This window comes from Felis catus, chromosome D2 (genome assembly GCF_018350175.1).
Source record: "Felis catus isolate Fca126 chromosome D2, F.catus_Fca126_mat1.0, whole genome shotgun sequence".
NCBI lineage: Eukaryota > Metazoa > Chordata > Mammalia > Carnivora > Felidae > Felis > Felis catus.
Window position 1 is genome coordinate 31292824 of NC_058378.1, and position 18098 is coordinate 31310921.

General features: G+C 46.7%; 1 protein-coding gene across 5 annotated transcripts in view; it reads right to left on the reverse strand.

Annotated features, from left to right (window-relative positions):
- Positions 1-18093, reverse strand: part of LRRC20 (leucine rich repeat containing 20) — a 114306-nt gene extending 96213 nt beyond the window's left edge. The window contains exon 1 of one of the 5 annotated variants that reach the window (XM_045040102.1): positions 16691-18093. The gene's annotated coding sequence lies outside the window, so the exon portion shown is untranslated. The remainder of the gene's footprint in view (positions 1-16690) is intronic. The other 4 variants (XM_045040101.1, XM_045040100.1, XM_023240518.2 and 1 more) reach the window with 4 other exon arrangements.
- Positions 18094-18098: the final 5 nt, after the last annotated feature.

Genomic DNA, 18098 nt, shown 5'->3' on the forward strand with positions numbered 1-18098 from the left:
AGAGGGAGACAAACCATAAGAGACCCTTAATACAGAGAACAAACTGAGGGTTGCTGGCGGGTTGTTGGGTGGGGGTATATGTAAGTGATGAATCATAAAATTCTCTCCCTGAAATCATTACACTATAGTTAACTAACTTGGATTTCAATTTTTAAAAATCATCATAATAAAAATTAAAAAAAAAATTTAAAGTCATCTTGAGCAAAACCAAAAAGAAATAAATAAGTAAAGAGGAGGAAACTAAGGCACAGAGCAGTTAAAGAGCTTGTCCGAGGTCACATGGTGGTAGAATTCAAATTCAACCTCTGGTAGCCCAACTCCACAGTCTGCTCATATAGTGACCAAACTCTGGAAGGGCCCATGTGAGATGGTGGTCCACGTGAGGAAGACAAGGACCTGATGTAAGGTAGCTGTCGAGAGAACAGAAAAGGGACAGATTCAGGAGATGCTTTCAAGAGAGACTGGGCAGCACTTGGTAAGGATGTGGAGATGAAGGAGAAGTGTGGGCGAGGGCTGAGGTGTGGGGGACCAGGCTATGCCCTGTACAGAACAAAGGACATGCGGTCTAGGGGTAAATAAAGATGAGGGAGATTCAGGGGACATTGAGAAGGACATCCATTGGGGGCTGTCCAACAAGGTCTTGGAGATAGAGTCAGGAGGTTCAGAGACAGACCAGGGCTGGAGCTCAGGAGGCAGTCTCACCAGTCCAAGGCCCTGGTCGAAAGCATGTGACAGGAGAAGAACCCTCAGAGACAGAGGGTGGCCCCAATGAAGCTATAGCTTCTGGCAGTCCTAGACTGGGGAGCGGTACCAGAGGCCCCCAGGGTACAGAATTTAAGGAGCCACTCACTCTCCACTGCTAATCCCACACTTGCACAGCCTCAAAGTGCCTCTTTAGGTGAGGCCTTGCCCTGGCCCCGCCCCTAACTCCTGGGTCCTAGTGAGAAACCAAAAGCCAGAAACAGGCCTGCTATGTGACTTGGGAACAAAGCACATGTAAGACATGTCACAGTGAGAGCACCCCCCCACACACACACACACACACTGCACATGCATTAAAGGTACTATGTCTGCAAATACACATGGGATGCCCCCACTTTATTCTCAGGGGGTACATCAAGTAGGGTACAGCTAGGCTGCTGTTAAGAAAGACCCAAAAATACTTCCACTGACATCAAATACTTGTTTCTCTCTCTCCTGAAACCGGTGATCTAGGGAAGGTTGACAGGCCTGCTCCAAAGGTCATCTAAAAACCAGATGGCCAGTTCCTGCATCATCCTCAATATGCTTCTTCCACCTCTGGGTCCCAGGCTGCTCCTGGAGTTAGAACATTTCTGAGCTGGCAGGAATGAGAAAAGAAAATGTCCGGAGCAAGCCACTTTGCCTTTAAGGAGATGACCCGAATGTTTCATGCATCGCTTTTGTTCACATCCCATGGCCCTGGCTTGGTCATGTGACCACACCTCACTGCATGGGAGGCTGGGGTAAATACAGTCCATGGCTAAGGGGTCATATGCTGAACTAAAACTTGTGAATTTTATTATGAAAAAGAAGAAGCTGAAAATGGATACTGGGGAACAACTAGTGTCTCTAACAGAGGGAGGTTTGAGGTAGGGGTTCCTACAATTCAGTAGGTGGGGACTAAGCCGAAGAAATAAATGCTGGGGTGCTGGGCTCAGTTGGTTGGATGTCTGACTCTTGATTTCAGCTCAGGTCATGATCTCACGGTTCCTGGGTTCAAGCCCATGTCAGGCTCCATGCTGATAGTGCGGAGCCTGCTTGGGATTCTTTCTCTCCCTCCCTGTCTGCACCCCCCTGCTCGTGCTCACTCTCTCACTCTCTCTCAAAATAAATAAATAGGGGCGCCTGGGTGGCGCAGTCGGTTAAGCCTCCGACTTCAGCCAGGTCACGATCTCACGGTCCGTGAGTTCGAGCCCCGCGTCGGGCTCTGGGCTGATGGCTCAGAGCCTGGAGCCTGTTTCCGTTTCTGTGTCTCCCTTTCTCTCTGCCCCTCGCCCTTTCATGCTCTGTCTCTCTCTGTCCCAAAAATAAATAAACATTGAAAAAAAATTAAAAAAAATAAATAAACTTTAAAAAAGGAATAAATCTTGTTTTTCATGCGCAGACTACTGGGGCCCAAGAAAATATGATCCATAAATACAGATTTTGTGTCTATCTTACAAGCTACTTATAGTCTACTTACAAGCTACTTGAGGGAAGGGCAGAGACTGATTGTGGAAGTAGCCTCTAAATGGCACAGGGCTGGAGAGCCTACGTGCTTAGGGAGTGTTTATTAACCAACTATTTGTGTATCAACAGACCAGGAAATGCATCCTTTCTCTGCACTCTTTCTTATGGATCAGCTTTTCTTGTCTCTGACTCCCCAGGATATTGGCTGATGCAATTGGTGGCCATTCCAAATTCTGCTGCCTTCTTTCTTCTCAGTCAATTGAATCCCATTTTGTTTGGGGCAGCACTATGTCAATGAAATACTTGCTTTCTCTGTCTCTCTTGAAACCAGAGGAAGCCATATGTCATGGTCTGCCTGACCCTAGTGTCGTAGAGCTGCCATAACACGGTACCACAGACTGGGTAGCTTAACCAGTGGACATTTCTTGTCTCACAGACCTGCAGAGTGTTGGTAGGACGGGTTCCTTTCGAGGGTTGAGGGGAGGCTCTGCTCCAGACCTCTCTCCTCGGCCTGTAGATGGCCACCTTCTTCCATTGTTTCTTTACGTGGCCTGCCCTCTGTGCGTGCCTGTCTCTGTCCAAATTTCCCTGGTGTTTACACGGACACCGGTCTTATTGGATTAGGACCAACTCTAACAACGTCTTTTTACCTTGGCTGATTCTTTAAAGATGCAATCCCCAAATAAGGTCACTTTCGGAGGTACTGATGCTTAGAATACCAACGTATCCTTTTTGGAAGGACACCCGTGACAGCAGTGGAATAAAAACAGAAATCAACTGGGGGTATTCGGGAAAGTATTTACTTTCCTGATTAGACAACTTTCTTCCGGCCTTGAATGTGACTACGATAGTTCTCTGACTGTGACAGGGGCCCTGAACCAACTCCAGCAACCTCAAGGCTCTGGACACCTGCTTACATGGCTTTTATTCAGGATTTTGAGGACATTTTCCTCTTATCTGCAGCTGAAAGCATTTCTAACCAACCCAGCATCTCCCTGGACAGCTGTTAGTTCCTCTGCATCTGTTAGGGGACATTCAGAACCTTTATATGAGAACTTCCCATTCACCTATCTTCCCATGTCTTATTCTACAAGTCATGTAACTTCCAGAGCAATGGCAAGACACGGGCACACATCCTCTACCGAAATGCCTGAAGAGGCTGGGCTTTGAAGAGATGCAATATTGGAACCGAATGGGCCGCAGAGAACCGAAGAGCTGAACCACAAGCGTATCTGAAGCAGTAAGACCAGCGGGGTGGACAGGAAAGGGAAGTGGAGGCAGAGGAAACAGCAGACAGGTCCAGTAACGCTTCTTACTGCGGCGAGTAGGGAAGGGGCTTTTCCAGGATTAGTGACATAGCGGAGCCTAGAGAAAATCCCAAGGGAACTTCCTCCGTTGCTGACATATGATAGTGTGAAAGCAGAGGCTGGATGGACACTGGAGAACACCTAGCTCAGGTTTAATAAACTCGGATGCTTCTAGAGTCCAGGCAGTAGCACGAGTAGGCAAAGCCGCAGGGGAAGACCGTGGAGAACAGGCCACTGGATGCAGCAGCTCTCAGTCAGCAACCCCTCTGGATCCTGCGCTCTGGGCCCAGAATTGCTAAATCTGATTTTTCCAGAAAAGCTAGACATCCATTTTCTTATGTTGAACTCTCCAGCTTTTTAATATTGGAAACTCGTTAACAACTTTGAACCATATATGAGCCAAACGGAATGCATCTGTGAGCTAGACGTGGTCACCAGAGTGCCACCTCTGGTCCAGCCCCATGTCACACGCAAAGCAATAGACCACACTACAGTATCCTTGCCTTGAGTGCCTCCAATGACGCAGCGTTCATTAAAAATCCACTAAACCCTACAATCCACTTCTCTCCTGCAGCTTTAGAAGGAGCAAAGACCTCTTCCTCGGTACCTCTATTGCACCTTTCCCTTTGGCTGTTAAAATAATACCATACGGAGGCAACAGGCACGTCAGAGTCTTTCAGGCTCTCCATATTGGATTAAGAGGCAGAGGAGATAGAAATGCGTGGATGAACCTGAACATTTAGGAGGCAGAAAAGGTAGGTCATGGGACTGACGAGAGCCGAGGAGTGAGGAAAAGAGGAATTGGAGTCTGACCTTTAGTCTCTGGCCGGAGTGAGCAGAAGATGATGGTCTCATGTTCCGGGAAAGGGCAGGCGGGAGCGGGGAGGATGTGGAGAGGGAGGAGGGGGCAGACGGCAGGCTCGACTTACAAGATGTACAGTTAGAGGTGCCTGAGGGACACCGAGGCAGCAGTTAGATATCTGGGCCGGGAGTTCAGTGAGGAATCTGGACCGAAGCTATAGGTTTGGCAGCCCGCGGCGGATGCTTGGAGCATAAAGGAGTTGGGGGAGCTTAATGGACAGAGGTGTGGGGTGAGAAGGGAGGGGGACCAACGACAAAACCTGGAGAACATCAACATTTCCATGAGGGCAGAAGAGTAGCAGATGGCAGACAAAGACCGCAAAGGAGACTCCAGGAAGGGACAGAAGGAAGCAGAAGGGACCAGTGTCCAGAAACTCAAAGGAGGAGAAAGGGCGGAGAAAAAGAGAACAGTCAGACGGGGACCAAAACGTGTCTGCTGGATGGGACATCAAAGCAGCTTCTGAGCTACTGCAGGGTGGAGGCCTCACTGAGGCGACTGAAGAGTGAATAAACGGAAATGACAGCATGATAAGCCAGCAAGTGTAGACAATCCGGAAGCTTGGCTGGTAGGTAGGGAGGAAAACATGGCCGTAGCGAGGAAGGGCCTTGGGCCCCAGAGAGGGGTGTTTAAAGCTGTAGAGACTTGGGTACGTTTAAACTTTGATGCACCAGAGGAGACAGGAAAAATCCCGTCGAAGATACAGGAGAACACAAGACTAAATTCCGAGGCTCCTCAACCTTATTTTTACAACATAGAGTAGAGCCTTCTGGATAACTCCATGTCTTAATCTTCTCAGCTTTCCATAACAAAAATATCATAGATTGGCGGGCTGAAACAACGGAAATTTGTTGTTTTATGGTCCTGGAAGCTGGGAAGTTCAAGAGGAAGGTGCCAGTTGATTTGGTTTCTGGTGAGGTCTCTCTTCCTGACAGTAGATGGACACCTTCTCACTCTATCTTCACATAGCAGAGAGAAAGTTCTGGTATCTCTTCCTCTTCTTATAAAGGCACCAGCCCTATGGATTAAAGCCTTACCCTTATGACCTCTTTTAACCTTGGTTACCTCCTTCTAGGTCTCATCTCCAAGTATAGTCACCCCATCTCCAAATACAATACGTGCCTGAGGTTAGAACTTCAACATATGGATTGGGGGGAGAGGGGACACATCCAGCACCTCGCGCCACATACTCGCCCATTTATCCATCATGGGAGCAGGCTATTTGGCATTGCGTGGGCCTTCCCGAACTGCCAAACTGAAGCTCCCTTCACTTGACCTGTCCCTCTTTTCTCCCCCTGTGTTTTCCATCCTCAAAGCAGAAACTCAAAGGGAGGACATTGTTAAGAGAGTTGCCTGGTGATCAAAATACAAAATGTTCTTCTGAAAGAAGGAAGGAGTCTGCAACTTCCAAGAGAAACACACTCATGCCAAGCCCTGGGGGTGGCTCAGTGTGACTGCTGTACGGAACATTATTCCCACCAAGGATGCCCCGACATACAAGGTTAGCTTCCGTTGTCCAGATAAGTCATGACAAAAGTGAGTTTTTAGGATGCCCTTATCTGCTTTCCCCCGAGTTTAACCACCGCACAATCCCCGCCTCTCACTGCACTCATCCTGACTCCTCCTGATAAATTTTTATTTATTCACCAGATGGTTACTGAGCACACTCATGTGCCAGGCACCATGCTAGTCTGTGGGGAGAAGCAGAGACCATGATAGACTGCTTTCATGGATCTTACAGTCTAGCGGAGGGGCACACAGTAATTGATCACACAACTACACCTGGACAGGTCATGTGCAGGCGAGGCATACAGTGACCTGAGAGTCTCTAACAGGAGACTGGGCCTTGGCAGAGAGGGATGGGAAGGCTGCCCTGAGAAAAGGCATCTGAGGGGGATGGGGATGAAAAGGAATGAGTAGAAGTCAGCTAGATGAATATTAAAGAATACATTGGTTTTCGATGCCGCATACAGAAAATAGTAACACATTTATATAGTTTCCTTGTTTTAAACAAAATCTTCGTGACGTAATGCATTTATTATCTCTCAGTTCCTGTGGGTCAGGAGTCCTGGCATGGCTTAGCTGGATCTTCTGCAAAGTTGTAATCAAGGTGTGATGCAGGGGCTGCATTCTCACATGGAGGCTTGACTGGGGAAGGAACCACTACCAAGCTCATTCAGGCTTTGGCAGATTCATTTTCTTGTCACAGCAGAACTCATAGAAGCCTGCTCCTTCAAAGCCAGTGAGAGCAAGAGTGAGAGAGGCAGGGGTGAGGTGGGGGGCTCTAAAGTGAGTCTGTTAGCATGATGGAGTCTTACATTACAGAATCACAGGAGTGACATTCCATAGCCTTTGCTACATTCTGTTGGTTAGAAACAAGTCACAGGTTCCCCCACAGTCAAGAGTGTGAAGGCCAGGAGGTGAACATCATGGGGGTCACCTTAAAGTCTGTTCACCACAGAGACCAACCAGGCAAAGGGAGCAGCACATGCAAAAGCACACGGGAGGGAGTGTGGTCCATGTGAGGAACAGGAGCACAGAAAATGAGAGGGAGAAACGTAGGGGCTGATGCCAGACCATGGAAGGCCTCGCTCAAGATCCTAAGAATATTAGGAAGCCACGGAAGGGACGGTGGTGATGTAATCCAACATACGCTGGCAGTCGGTGCTACCCCAGGGCTTCTGAGCTGAATTCAGAGTGGATGGGTGAATAACCCCACGCAAATCCAGCCAGAAGGCCTGGGTACAAGGAGCTGTCACCAAGGCAGGTGAGTCCCAGAGCTAGATGGAAGCGCCATTAGCTTTGCCCTTGTTTACCGCCGAACCCAGAGTCAGGACCATACCAGCATCTGGGGCATATACTTCTGAGTGAATTAATTGATGGAGAGATGGAAGTCAGGTACCTTGTCCAGAGCCCACGTGGAGAATAAGATCCCCGGAGCCAGACTCTTTACCCTGAATCTGACAGCGCCTACCTCGTCATTATGAAAGCGTTCCCTCTGAAAACCCTGGGCTCCCCCCAAGAGAGAGCAGAAGCTCCTCGGGGCAGAGTACTTCTTGCTTCAACATGGCAAGCACCCCCTCTTGGCTCTCGGGCTCTGTACGCCATGTGCCTTGCCTTTGGGCTATGGCGGGCACAGGGCATGGCGCCCCATTCGCTGTTTGGATGACAGTACCTTTCCATTTCAAAAGATGTGGTGACACATTAAGTGTACTGCCCCCTTTCCCCATGCAGGGAATACGGGGAGGGCTGTACCCAGGAAGAATCTTCCACTTAATATTGGAATGGGGAGGGAGCAAGGCAGGAGCTCCAGGTGTTGAGTTGTAGTAAACAGGCAGGTAATGCACCGGCTTGGATGGAGGACTTTATTATGCTGCAGTGACCCTGAACAAACCAAACCTCGTTCTCTGAAGGCGACAACTACAGGCTTCTGTTGGCATCACCCGACAAGACCTCCAAAAGAGGTTCCCAAAAGAGGAGATGCTGAGACTGAAATATGGCCCCTCTGGCATACCCAACAGTCACACATGCTGCTATGCCTCCTGCCCCTCTTTTTCCAGCCTCATGGCCCCTGGAACCCTCTTGGATCAGATTGGTGCCTAACCACCATTCTCATTGGCCGAACCTTGGCTGGGCCTGACGTGTAATCCTCAGAAGAGCACTCTGTGAATGAGGGGTTCATCCTCCCATCTTTCAGATGACAGAATAGCTTCAAAGTTCATGATCATATAAGAAGCAGGGGGGAAAGCCAGCATTTGAATCAAGGCATGTCAAAGCCTAGGCACAGTAGACTGTTCCCAACCGTGGCAAGAGGCTAGAGAATTTCTAGAAATATAGCAGGTGACCTTGGGCAAGTTAGCTTCTCTAAGGCTGCTCCCTCATCTGTAAAACATGCATAATAATATCTACCTTGTATGGCAGTTGGGAATACAGAGATAAGATCCCTAGAAGGACTAGTACAGCACCTGACTCAGCCTGCGTGCCTACAAAATTACCTATGATTGTTATCACCTTCTGAACACATTCTGTCTCTTATGTTTCAGGAGCTCAGGAAATGGATGCTGTTCATTGCCCAGTGAATTCAGAAATGTGACGATAAAGAATGGGAACCCAAGGGACATCTTGCCCTCTTTACAATGCAGGAAGCCACAGGGGCAGGAGAAAATGCACATGATGGCCAGCCACAAGCGGGAACGCTAGTCCCAGCTCCCTGGCCTCTCAGAGAAGTCATAACCTCTTTGAGCCTCAGTTTCTTTATCTGTAAAACGTAGGTGAGAATAATAAGCAGTTTGCCTCCATCGCAGGGCTGTGGCTCAGCTTAAGTGAAATAATGGTCCAAAAGTGCTTTGTAAAGTGGAAAAGTGTTATCCAAAGATAAGGGGTGATTATCCTTATGGTGATACAGATCTTGTGTGGATGGCCTCATTACAGGAGGTGGGGCCAGCCTCCCTCCACCCTTGGGAAAGACAGAACTAGAGGGAACAGAGGCACCAGCTAAATGTAGGGAGAAGGAATGAGTTTTGGAAAGCCACGGTGGCTAACCACAATAATAGACTACAGGGAGGGTATCCCTGGGTCAGAGACACACAGGCCATTTCCATTTTTTTTTTTTTTTGCAACTTCAATTATATTATCAAATGTTAAACATTCCAAGAAAGAGCTGCCGAAATGTGGTGTATTTTGCATGTTTCATCAATAATTTGCATGCTCAATGGCAGTAACTCAGGTATGGACCTAGAGGTCCTGTGTCTGGCCGGCAGGGGGGGGTCACAGTTGCACTGCAGCTTTCCAAACCCAACTATCTAGATAACCTCATTCAGAGATACTACCCAACTAGTACATTTGAGGCCACATGAGACTCTCCTAGTCCCCCACGGTAGGCTCTGGGGGGAAGAGGCAGAGATATCTTTAAATTCTCATCTGACAAACAGACTGTGGTATGTCCATAAGTGGACTATTACTCTGCCATAAAAAGGAACGGACTGCTCATACAAGCAAAACATTGTGATGCATGAAGAAGCGAGACATTAAAGAATACATACGGTATGATTCCACGTATATAAAGTTTTAGAACACAGTTAATCAGCAGCCATAGGAAGCAGATCAGTGATTGCCTGGGGTTTGGGCTTTGACAGGGGCATGGTTGATTGCAAAAAGGTTCAGGGGTACTTCCGGGTATGATGAAATATTCTACATTTGATTGTGGTGGTGTTCACAAGAATGGAAACATTTGACCAAACTCATAAGCAAGCATACTTGAGAAGGAAGCATGTCAATTACACCATCGCTCAACTGAGAAACAAAAGTTCTCATCTGAATAGGGCCACGCCAGACCAATGTGCCCACAACTATGTCTGCTGTTTTATCTCTCAGCTTCCACAAAAGGTTTTTCAAGTCAGTTCAGCACATACGGACCACAGGCTGCTTCTGAGCCAGGCCCCGTGGGATTTGAGGCAAGGACGTTCTTATCATTGTAGAGTTAGCAGTTCTGCAGGGGACCAGATACAGAAGCAGACAATGCTCCTGCACAAGGTCGGTACAAGTGACCTCAGTGTGCACAGGGACCTGCCAGAGCTCAGAGGCAGGGTGCCAACCCTGGCTGGGGAGAGGAAAGTCCAGGAAGGTCGACCTAAATGGAGTATTAAAGGGGCTCGGGCAGTTGAGCATCCGACTTCGGCTCAGGTCTTGATCTCAGGGTTCGTGAGTTTGAGCCCTGTGTTGGGCCCTGTGCTGATAGCTCAGAGCCTGGAGCCTGCTTTGGGTTCTGTGCCTCCCTCTCTCTCTGCCCCTCCCTGCCCTCCTGTCAAAAACAAATAAACAGTTTAAAAAAAAATTTAAATGGAGTGTTAAATAAGAGTGTGTGTTAGGCAGGAAGGGGTGGGGGAGGAGACCATCACTCCAGGTAGGATGTTCACTCTATGGGACATGGGGCGTCTCTGCCTTGTTTACTGCTATATCCCCTCCTCCAGAAAGCACCTGACACATAGTAGATGCTCAGTAAGGATTTGTTGAGTCAACAGACAGTAACAGCAAACACGGGGGTCTGCAAACTATGGCCCACAGGCCAAATCCGGCTGGCTGCCTGCTTCTGTGAAGAAAGTCTTACTGGATCTACACTCATTTGTCCACATGTTGTCTATGGCTTCCCTCTCACCATAGCAATAAAGTCAAATACTTGTGACAGAGCCCATCTAGCCTGCAAATCCTGAAGTATTTACTCTCCAAGTTTGCTAACCCCCGACCAAAGGCAAGAGGGGACGCTTCTGGAGTTTAATCCCCCCCCCTTTTTTAAGTTTATTTATTTATTTTGAGAGAGAGAGAGAGAGAGAGAGAGAGAGAGAGAGAGAGTGCAAGCATGCAAGTGAGTGAGGGAAGGGCAGAGACAGGGAGAGAGAGAATCCCAAGCAGGCTCTGTGCTATCAGAGCAGAGTCCAAAGCGGAGCCTGATCCCACGAACCATGAAATCATGACCTAAGCTGAAATCAAGAGTCTATTGTTTAGCTGACTGGGCCACCCAGGCGCCCCTGGAGTTTAATCCTTAACTCAAGGCTAGGAGGAAGGAAGCTAGGTAAGGTGAGAAGAACAAGGGAATGAATCCTAGTGTCCGGTTACAAAACGGATATCCACATTTTCTTACCCTTTGTGGTGGATAGGTAGATTGGTACACTCAACACCTGTTCTAACTTCTTTCCGCTGTGCCTTCTTTTTTTTTTTTTTTAATTTTTTTTTTCAACGTTTATTTATTTTTGGGACAGAGAGAGACAGAGCATGAACGGGCGAGGGGCAGAGAGAGAGAGAGGGAGACACAGAATCGGAAACAGGCTCCAGGCTCCGAGCCATCAGCCCAGAGCCTGACGCGGGGCTCGAACTCACGGACCGCGAGATCGTGACCTGAGCTGAAGTCGGACGCTTAACCGACTGCGCCACCCAGGCGCCCCATCCGCTGTGCCTTCTTGCACTGCAGGGGCTGGAAAGCTAACCGATGGCAAGCCCCCCCCGATGCGTGTCAGGGGTTGGGGTTCCACCAGTCAGACGCCTTCACACAAGACTTGAATTCAGAATGGAGTTAAGTAGAGGGGGGAGCGGCTTTGTTGCTCCAGGCATCCATTTTCTGGATGGATCTAGTGAGCTCTGTGTGGCTTTGAGGCCAACGGTCTGACGGCAGCTCTCGGATCCCTCATCGTGGCTACGGTGGGGCTGGCAGCTGGGACAGCAGCTGCTTACTCCCCAGTTTCCTGACTCTGGTCCGGGTAGCAGCTCTCCTGGAGGGTCAGTTCTGCAGGGTTCTGAGGGTCATCCCTGGAGGCCTAGCCTGGAAACCATTCCTCTAGTGCATGCAGTTTGTTTTAAGCACCTACTATTCTGAATAAACCTCTTCTGTTACTACAACTGACTCCTAACTGATAGGCTGTTTAAAAACATATAGGGGCGCCTGGGTGGCGCAGTCGGTTAAGCGTCCGACTTCAGCCAGGTCACGATCTCGCGGTCCGTGAGTTCGAGCCCCGCGTCAGGCTCTGGGCTGATGGCTCGGAGCCTGGAGCCTGTTTCCGACTCTGTGTCTCCCTCTCTCTCTGCCCCTCCCCTGTTCATGCTCTGTCTCTCTCTGTCCCAAAAATAAATAAAAAACGTTGGAAAAAAAATTAAAAAAAAAACAACATATGTTGTCCTCGGTTTCCCCCCCCTCCCCTGCTTGCTCTCTCTCAGCCCCTCCCCTGCTTGCTCTCTCTCTCTCTCTCTCTCTCTCTCTCTCTCAGCCCCTCCCCTGCTTGCTCTCTCTCTCACAAATGAACATTTAAAAAGATAAAAACATGTTGTGTTCTTTAAATGAAACCATGTAAACATACGTGTTTAGCTATTTACATGTTTTCCCATTAGATTCCCCCTTAAATGAGAGCAGAGGAATTTTTTTTTTTTAAAGCATAAATCCATAAGGACTAAGAAGTCAGGAAAGGATACGGCAGAGGACCCATGATAGTTACAACATTCTGGAAGTTGGAGAGCAAGATGGTATTGGAGAGAGAAGGACTGGCTTAAAGTCTTTAAAAGGAACAGCTGAGCCCCCCAAATCTTTTTCACTATCCTGCCCAGCCAAGCACCTTTCCCTCCGTGACACCCACAGATGATGGGAGGTTTACCTCTGAGAGAGGTTGAACGATAGATACAGGAGGTTTGGGGGACACCTGGGTCTTCAGAGACGTACTCCAGGCGTGGCCTTGTGGCCTAGAGAAGGCGCTGTACTGAAAGCAAGTGAAAGTCTGCGTTCTGAATGGAGAGAGTCCCTACTCCCTGCCTGGCCCCAGCTTGGTTTTCAGAACCCAGGCCTGGACTTCCATTCCCCTGGCAGGAATATGGAGGCTGCTTTTTTGGGGAACACTGACCAGCAGAAGAGAAAACATCTATAGATACTGACGTTTGGGGATCACCCCCCAACCCCCCCCAACCCCGTCCTATGAGACAGCAGGTCTAGCTCTGATTACCATACAGAGAATCTCCTTCTGAGACAAGCTCCACTCTCTACCCCAGAGCTTCCTTAAGTATTTTAGTCCTTCATGAATGGAGAGCCAAAGATCATCAGGCATGTGAGGAATGTTTCTAACCTGAAAAACGGTGGCTTAAAAACAGGCAGAGAAAGTAAACCCAAGGAAACAGAGACAATGCAAGTTGGAAAAGACAATTCCAGAAGACTCCAACATTTCAGGGAGATAAAAGAGTGCATTATTTAGACTATTATATTGCTGGCCCCCAGTGAACTCGAACTCCTAGTTGAGAGGCTCTTGTCCTCTTCCCCATTGCTTTTGGGCTTGGCCACGTGACTTGCTTTGGCCAAGGGGACATTAACAAGTGTGGTGCAAGCAGGGATTTAGCAGTGCTTGCACAGTGGGTTTCTCTTGTTAAAGCACTTACAATCTTTGTGAGCTTGGGCAAGTGTCACGGTTTTAAAATATGTCTACAAATCCTTGCATATGTCACCCTTCAAAAGGTAGAGCCTAATTCCCTCCCCAGAGAATGCTGGCCTTACTTAGTGACTTGATTCTAATGAATAGAATGTGGCAGATGTAATGGTATGATACGTGATTTCCAAGGTCAGGTCATGAGATTCACTGTAACTCATTCCCCATTCCCTCTCAGTTCAATCACTCAGGAAGAAGCCAACTGCTATGTCATGAGGACACACAAGCAACACTGGAGAGGTCCACATGGTGAGGAACTGAGGCCTCTTGCCTCTGGCCATGTGAATGAGCTTGGAAGTAAATCCTCTGACCCGGGTCAAGCCTTCAGATACTCACAGACCTGGCAAGCATCCTCATTTGCAACCTCATGAGAGAGTGGCTTTCACGTTCCTGACCCTCAAAGACTGACAGATAATAAATATGCATTGTTGGGATGCCTGGGTGGCTTAGTCAGTTGAGCATCCAACGTTGGCTCAGGTCATGATCTCGCAGTTCGTGGGTTCGAGCCCCGTGTCGGACTCTATGCTGACAGCTGGGAGCCTGGAGCCTGCTTCGGATTGTGCATCTCCCTCTCTCTCTGCCCCTCCTCTGCTCGGTCTCTCTCTCTCTCTCTCTCAAAAATAAATAAACATTAAAAAAATAAATATGCATAATTTTAAGCACAAGTTTTGGAGTAATTTGTGACGCAGCAATATATAACTAATACAGGAAGTTATTCCACTTCTTTGAGCCTCAGTTCCCCATCTGTAAAACGGACATAATAATGGAGGCTACTGTATAGGGTTGTTGTCAGGAATACATGAAGCAGTGGTATACATAAATTACTTAAAAGAGTGAGACATTGGACGTGAGTTGTGGTGACAGTCATTGCTCTGTTGATTCTAAAAGTACTCTGCCAACCTACAATGGTCCCACTTCCTCGAGTTCCTCATTTGGAAGTACGTTTCCCCACAGAATGCTAGTTTAAGAAGCAGGTTTTTGTCAAGACAATTCAACAGGGAAAGAATAACCTTTTCAACAAATGGTGCCAGTCGAACCCCTACCTCACTCCATATATAAAAATTAACTTATAATGCAGCAAAGACCCAGAAGTAAGAGCTAAAAGTATAAAACTCTTAGAAAGAAATACAAGCATGAATTTTTGTGGTCTTGGATTAAGCAATGGTTTCTTAGGAAACCAAATGCACAAGCAACTAAAGGGGGAAAAAAATCAATAAATAGGACTTTACTGAAATTAACAACTTTTGTGCTTCCAAGGAAACCATCAAAAAAAGTGAAAAGAACCCACAGAATGAGAGAAATTATTTGCAAATCATCTGTCTGATAAGGTTGCAGTTTGGGGAATGTTTATAAAGAACATGTAAAACTCAATAAAAAGACGACCCAATTTTAAAATGGCCAAATTATATGAAGAGATATTTCTCCAAAGAAGATATACTTTGGAGCATCAATAGGAACATGAAAAGATGCTCAACGTCATTAGTCACCAGGGAAATGCAAATCAAAACCATAATAAGATACCTCTTCACACCCACTGGGATGGCTATAATCAAGAAGACAGATAATAACAAGTATTGGCAAAGATGTGGAGAAATTGGAACCTTCATACATCGTTGGTGGGAATGTGAAATGGTACAGCCACTCTGGAAAACAGCCTGGCAGTTCCCCAGATGGTTACGTCTAGAGTTACAATATGAGCCCGCAATTCCATTCCTGGGTGTACACCCAAGAGAATTGAAAACACATACTCACACGAAACTTGCACACAAATGTTCATAGCAGTGTGATCCTAACAGCCCCGAAATCGAAACAAACTAAATTTCCATCAACTCATGAATGGATAAACAAAATGTGGAAGGTATACCCATGCAACGGAACAGTATCAGTCATTAAAAAGAACAAAGTACTGGGGCACCTGGAAGGCTCAGTCGGTTGAGCATCCAACTTTGGCTCAGGTCATGATCTCAGGGTTCGTGAGTTCAATCCCCGCATCAGGCTCATTGCTGTTAGTGCAGAGCCCACTTTAAATCCTCTGTTCCCCTCTCTCTGCCTCTCCCCTTCTTGCCACTCCCTCAAAAATAAATAAACATTTTTAAAAAAGAGTCTAAAAAAAGAAGGAATAAAGTACTGATATATGCTACCCAAAGTTGAACTTTAAAAACATGCTAAAGGGGCACCTGGGTGGCTCAGTCGGTTGAGTGTCCGACTTCGGCTCAGGTCACCATCTCGCGGTCTGTGAGTTCGAGCCCTGCGTCGGGCTCTGTGCTGATGGCTCCGAGCCTGGAGCCTGCTTCAGATTCTGTGTCTCCCTCGCTCTCTGCCCCTCCCCCGCTCATGCTCCTTCTCTTTCTCTCTCTGTCAAAAACAAATAAACATTGACAACAAATTTTTTTCAAACACGCTAAATGGAAGAAACCAGTTGCAAAAGGCTACATGATCTCTGATTTCATTTATATGAAATGTCCCAATAGGAAACCTAGTAGTGGTACTGTAGTGATTGCCTAGGGCTGAGGAGGTTGGAGGTAAATACGAGCGACCGCTAATGCATCCTGGATGTCTTTTTGGGGTGAAAAAATGTTCCGATGTTAGACAGTGGTGATGATAGGTGAATGATTTTGTGACTATACTAAAAACCACTGAATCAGCTTTAAAGGGCTGAATTTTATGGTAAACTATTATATCTCAATAAAGCTGTTACACACAAAAAAGAGCAAGTTTTTCGAAAGGGTGTGAAAAAATTAGTTGAGGGTTTGTGTGTGTGTGTGTTTTTTTTTTTAGGGTATTCTAGAGGTGATAATATCCAGCCATTCATGCGCACACACGACCACGTGCACACACACACACGTTTAATTTCAAAAGCCCCACGAAAGCAGTTTTGTGGGGTTTCTGAAATCAGGACAGGTGGCAATGATACCTTCCATTTGGGGAACGAAGACACCGGAGCTCCCAAGAGGAAAATAATACACCTCCATTAATTTCAATATGACCTTCCTAGGAGACGATTTGTTAAACACCTTATATGCTTCGCTCACAGGACTACTCAGTGAGGTAAAGGTGTTAATGAATGAGGCCCAGAGAGTGTGACTACCTTGCCTGGGGTCACACAGTTGTTAATGGAAGAGCTCCTTCCTGCACTCCAGGCTGCCTGTCAAGATGAATTAAAAAACAGATGATACTTCCCTGTCTCTGCAATTTCAAAATTGAACCCTGGTGTCAACCTTATTTACTTCATTTCATTCCATATTCCAACCCAATCTTTGGCCAGAAAGATCTCCCTGTTCGTCTCAGAACATCCCAATATCTATCATCAAAAGCGAGATCAAGGAGGGATGCACGCTGTAATCACACACTTTGTTTTATACAGATGTAAACGAGTATCTCACCTTTTCTTTCCCCTGGAAAGTGCCTCCTTTCTTGACATATGCAAAGCCATAGAACTTCCAAGGTTGAGCTCAGTCCCCTCCAACCCTGGGGACCGTCAAAGGTTCTTCTTCCTGAATTCTTGGACACTCACCACAAAATTGGTTCCATGTCATGCTCTGGCCCAACCTGACCACCAATCACAGTATTTGCTCCACTATGTAAGTTTGTTTGTTTCCATCTTTACTAAGCAACTGTTTGGCTCTCTCAGTAGTGAGGTAGTAGCCGTTTTACTCTGGCTAAACACTTAATATCTTGTAGCTTCAATTTCCTTATTCGCAAAATGGGAATGATGGTAGATACCTGGTGGTAGTCATGATTCTCTTTTCAATTCCATCTTGGATATGTTGTGGGTAGAGACAATGCTGCCTAGAGCAACAGTCCTCAAAGAGTGGTCTGGAATTTTGGGGGTCCCTGAGACCCCTTCCAAGGTTCTGTGAAGTTTCCTCTTTTTAAGGACATCCTTGTAGGAGTCTGGGTTTCCTTCACAGACTTGAATCAAAATAATACATCACAACAGTTTGAGTACAGAAACAGATGTGAGGCTCCAGCTGACTTCTACGGAACACACATTCAAATGTTTGCCAAAAAGTAAAACAATGCCATGCTTCTCAGTGATTTCTTTTTGTTTTGGAAAATAGAATTTTTTAAATAAACATGTCATGTTAACATGTAATGACATTATTTTATAAACTAATGAACATTTAAAAAATTCTCAGTTTTAATTTCTAATATAGCAATTATAAACAAATATAATCCACACGCACAAAAGCTCTTCAGGATCCTCAATAATTCTTAGGAATGTAAACTTTGAGACTGAAAAGTTTGAGAACCCCTAGAGGAAAGAATGGCGTCCCAAATCTAGATTTTTCAGGTACCTCGTGTTCTCAACCTTTCTCTGTGCTTCGGTTCCTTTCTCTCTGACATAATAATAATCCTTTCGACACGGAGAATTATTAATGTTTCTTTTGTTAATGTTTATATGTTGCATTATGTGTGTGCGTAAGGACTGTCTCTGGAAGGATTCACAAGTACACAGCTGGTACCAATGGTTTACCCGGGAAAGGGAAATTGGGAAACTGGGAGACAGTACTTAACCTTTCAGCTCTGATTTTTTTCCCAATACATAGTGCGGGCATTGCCTATATTTAATACGAAGCAATTAAAAGTAAACTTACACTTTTGTTTACGTGGCTAGAAAACAGAAGTTGGCTCAAGTAAAGTAGTGTTGACTGGCAATTTGAAACTAAACAAAACAACAACAACAAACAACACCTAAGTTTTCCGGGCCGACCTTCGAGCGGCTGCCAAACGCTTCGCGTAGATTCCCACCCACTTGCGTCCGGCTCGCCTGTCTTCGGTCCCTCCTCG